The 5,006-nt window shown below is 37.5% G+C and overlaps 1 pseudogene; it reads right to left on the reverse strand.

The window, feature by feature from the left end:
- Positions 1–2,128: 2,128 nt before the first annotated feature.
- Positions 2,129–4,438, reverse strand: LOC133758828 (small ribosomal subunit protein uS8-like; annotated as a pseudogene).
- Between the last annotated feature and the right edge of the window lie 568 nt (positions 4,439–5,006).

Raw genomic sequence — 5,006 nt, forward strand, 5'->3', positions numbered from 1 at the left:
CCTATTGAACTTTTGGTGTTGATCTGGCATATGAATTCCTCACTGCTCTGCTTCATGATTAGAGGATCAATTCTGTGCAGTACGATTTTGTAGATTTACTTATGGTTTTTAGTGGTCTAATGCATAGTCTGTTTTCCAAGTGTTCTATCTTATTGAGTCGAGATAGCATTATAATTAGAAGTCCAAGTTTTATTCATTGTTATTCCTATCTCAGGGAATTCTGTTATTTTATCTCTTGACTTACCAGTATCTGAGCAGGATGTCAAAATGGCTGAATTATCAAGTATTTTTCTGCATTAAGTTGTCATAATGCAGTTTCTGGTGCTCCATCTTTACATGCATACATGTGTGTAATAATTATATTGTCATTCTATGTCATTCCTTTAAAGGAAATCATAAATCATTAACTATTCCTCAGAGAAATTAAATCTTGTATATAATAAAGCTTTAATCATGTTTTTAATTAAATTAAATGTTACTGGTTTTCAAGAGTGAACAAACAAGAAATTGAGGAGTTGAGGGCCCATAAATGAATTAAAATTGTTTTAAAAAAAAGTCATTCTGTCTTGAACGTTCTCTGAATGAATGCTTTGGAGTTTCAAAACCTGATTTATCCTCAGGTCTAATCTGGGATGTTATTCAATCTGTAAAGCCAGACTGAAATCCAGGTCAAGTTCCAGTTGAAAGAGAAAAGGAGAAAAGTAGATAAACCAGAGTCCTGTGTGTTCCCAAGAGAAAGCAAAAGGAGCGAGAAAAAACAGAGATGCCAGGAGCAAAAGACAAAGAAGGAGCCCTTGAAAAAGAGGGGGGGGGGGAGGCCGGCACCCTGTAATCCTCTGCCTGTGGCACCAGCATCCCATATGTGCGCCGGTTTTAGTCCCGGCTGCTCCTCTTCCAATCCAGCTCTCTGCTGTGGCCTGGGAAACCAGTAGAAGATGGCCCAAGTCCTTGGGCCCCACACCCACATGAGAGACCTGGAGGAAGCACCTGGCTCCTGGCTTTGGATCGGTGCAGGTCCGGCCGTTGCGGCCATTTGGGGAGTGAACCAACGGAGGGAAGATATTGCTGTCTCTCCTTCTCACTGTCTGTAACTCTACCTCTCAAATAAATAAATAAAATCTTAAAAAAAAAAGGAAGGAGACATAACAGTTCTACCTCTGACCAGTTATCATGTGCTGGGCATGGTAACACATTCCTCGTGTATGCTATTTTGCCAAAGTGCACACACATACTCTGCACAACTATTTCTAACAGACCAGGAGAGCCACCTGGAGCAGACTTTTTCCAACATAATGTACGTATTTATGATTTAAATCTTCATATCACTTCAGTTCATAGTAAGAGAGGATTTCTGCCTAATCCACGAGCAGTATCTCTTTTTAGCAGATTTTAGCAAAAATTTTTACCACATTTTTAGCAGAATTAATTCAACCAGAGCTCATCATTGGATAGCCTGCTCTTACGTATTCCCACTCTAATCCTCTCTGAACTTCATTATAAAACTATGTTCAAATATACAACTAATAACTCTATCTGGAGAAAATGCATCATAAGAATTTACATGCCTTGTAATTAAAAACTTGGCATTTTCTTCCATGACTATTCAATGATAGAAATCATACTATCAAGGCAAGCTAAAATCTGAGTAATGTTGAAATTTATTAACTTTGTTAACTGCTTACTATGTTATTATTTTGTCTTTATATGATCCTCAGTTTCTCTTGCAAACTTTTTCATTAAAAACTGCACATGCTTCTGTGTTATCATGTAACATTGCAATCCAAGCATAGATTGGGTGCTTATTAAATTAGACTAATCAGTGTTTCCCCTTGTTTGTCTTTATGACTGAAGCCTTTGAGTTCTTTTCTTCTATTTGTTCTTAAAATATGTAATAGTTTACTGTGCACTATAGCCCTCCCCACTGTGCTGTATAACACTAGGAACTTTTTATTTATTCTAACTCTGACTTGGTACCACTTATCCAAACTCCCTCTACTCCACATCCCTCCTGCTCTCTAATAAGTACTATCCTGTGTTCAGATAGTTTTTCCCTTAAGCTTCCATATACAGGGGAAAGCATTCAGTCTTTGTCATTCTGTGTGTGGCTTATTTCATTTAACATGGTGTCCTACAGTCCTATCCATTTTGCTGCCAACGTTAGGACTTCATCTTTCAGGCTCGGTAATATTCTATCATGAATACACGCTATGTTTTCCTTATCCTTATCCTTATCCTGACTCCTTATCTTGGCTGCTGTGAATGGCACAGCAATAAACACAGTAGAGCAGTTATCTTTTTGATTCAATGATTTCATTTCTTTTGGATATGAACCAAGTAAAAGAGGTTCCATTTCTAAACTTTTAAGAAATACCCATCATCTTTTCCATAGTGGCTGTACTAATTTACATTGCTCCCCATACTGCCTAAGAGTTCCCCTTTCTCCACCTCCTCACCAGTTTCGGTTACTTCCTGCCTTTTCAAAAATAGCCATTCCAAGAGGAGTGATTTCAATTTTGAATTTTCCTATTATATTGTTAATTTTTCATATATTCAAAGCCATTTGCATTTATTTTGTGAATCATCCATTCATGTACTTTGCCTATTTCTTCACTGGTTGTTTCTTGTTACTGAGTTCTTTGAGTTCCAGATAATAAATACACACCACTACTTTTGCAATTTAAAACTGAATTAAAATAGTTCAAAACAAAGTTGTTGGCCGGTGCCACGGCTCACTTGGCTAATCTTCTGCCTGTGGCGCCAACACCCCAGGTTCTAGTCCCGGTTGGGGCGCCAGTTCTGTCCCGGTTGCTCCTCTTCCAGTCCAGCTCTCTGCTGTGGCCTGGGGAAGGCAGTGGAGGATGGCCCAAGTGCTTGGGCCCTGCACCCACATGGGAGACCAGGAGAAGCACCTAGCTCCTGGCTTCAGATCGGTGCAGCGCCGGCCATAGCGGCCATTTGGGGGTGAACCAATGGAAAAGGAAGACCTTTCTCTCTGACTCTCTAACTCTGCCTGTCAAAAAATAATAAAAAATAAAAAAAGAAAAGTTCTTTTTAAAATTCATTACCAGTACAGACACAAATTAATTGCTTAATACCTTATTTACTTCGCATAACCTCTCAGCCAGGTAAATACTACTAATATCTCTAATTTACAGTTTCATCATTCAGAATATCATGCACACACACCCTCACTAAGTTCCTTTTCTTTTGTTTCACATGGCTGACAAGTGGGAAGCTTTCCCAGTAGTAGAAAGACTGCTAAGATTTACTCATCCTAATTTTGGAAAAAAGTATTGCAAAAAAAAATTCCCCTTTATACATCCAACATTAAGAAATTTCTTATTTTCTTATGATCCTAGATGATCAATATTTTTAATCTTACCAAACTAAACAGCCATACTGATCTTATTCTTCATACTTTCACTAAATTTATTTTATTCTTACTGAGATTGGACATTGTTTAATTTCTCTACCAGCCATTCATAATTTATTGCTGAAGACCATTTCAAAGGAGAAAACAGAAGACAACAAGCAAACAGATTTAAAAAAAAATCCTGGCAAGATGATTGTACCAGTGACAATGCATATTTTGCTATGGAAACAGTAAAATGCAATCATTTCCTCATGAATTATATCTCTGAAACTCAGCATCTAAACATATTAGTGATTATTATTGGCTGGGTACTGTTGAGATTTCAATGGGAAGTAACTTTAATGCAATATAATCACTCTAGCCCAAAGGTATATATTTAATTTTTAAACCTAAATCAACATAAGTGTAATGTCTTGACCCGCCTCCTCATTTTTCTCTAAATGCTCTGAAACATAGATTCAGGTTCTGACCCCATCTACAGCTGGTAATATCACTAGAAAAATTACTTAACTCTGTGTAGTTAGCTCTTTCAATTTGAAAAACAAAGAGAATTCAAATGCCTATTTCAGAAGATTGAAATCTCGGGGGGATAATCCTTGTATGATGCTTGTTACATTAATTTTCTGTGTGTGTGTGTCCATTGAGCTTTTATTTGTATGCCTGTGTTACATCCCTGGACAAATAATCCCAGGATTTTCCCTCCTGTGTGTTTTCATCCTGCTTCTTCATGGTCCATAATGCCAGCTGAGGTTGTCAGTACAATGAAACCAAACTGGCGGGATGGAAGCACATTATTCTGCCATTTTTCTAGATCTTTCAACTGCACGTCAAATCTGGGGCTGATTACTCACACTTGTTTAACCTGCCGGTGAGGTTCACAACGATCTCCCCAGCTCTGTGATCATCAATGATTTCAAATTCGCCAATGTAAGCATGCTTCATCATCAGAGTCAGAAACCTGACGATGACTTTGGAGCATGGCCTGATAAGAACCTGGCATTTGCCTCTCTTCTCGGCGTTAATGATGCTCTTGAGAGCATCAGCCAGGACGTTCTTGCACACCATCGCGTGGCACAGAACAATGGCGGAAAGAGGACACGGGAGGCTTAATATTCTCAACAAATATGATGTCAATTTAGACAAACTGGTTTTTGTCTGTAGGATTATAAAAATCACTTATATCCGAGGTGAAATATATAATGAAAGCTAGAGCAGGCTGAAGTTGAAGAAACAGAATTTAGATTTAAATGGAAATGGAGGTTTAATATGTCTGCTTTAACTCAGCTGTACACACTCAAGACTTTTCCCAGGATCTGATTAGAAGACAGAGACTCAGAAATCCTGTTCAGGATGTGTTTCACCCCATAATAAAACACTGTAGGGCAAGTGTACATAAATCAGGTTCAAAGCAGGAAAAAATTAACTTTGTTTATAGATAAATTTCAATATAAATTGATTTTGATCCAAAAATTTTTGAAAATAAGCATTGTTTCACCAGTAATTATTTAACTTCTTGTTCAATAGCAATTCATTTTATGTGAATATGTTACACTTTTTACAAGAGCCATTTTAATACTAAAATAGTTGCCAATTTTGGGAGAAATCCTAAACTAAAAACGTGCATTAAGAGATC

This window comes from Lepus europaeus, chromosome 4 (assembly GCF_033115175.1).
Source record: "Lepus europaeus isolate LE1 chromosome 4, mLepTim1.pri, whole genome shotgun sequence".
NCBI classification, from domain to species: domain Eukaryota; kingdom Metazoa; phylum Chordata; class Mammalia; order Lagomorpha; family Leporidae; genus Lepus; species Lepus europaeus.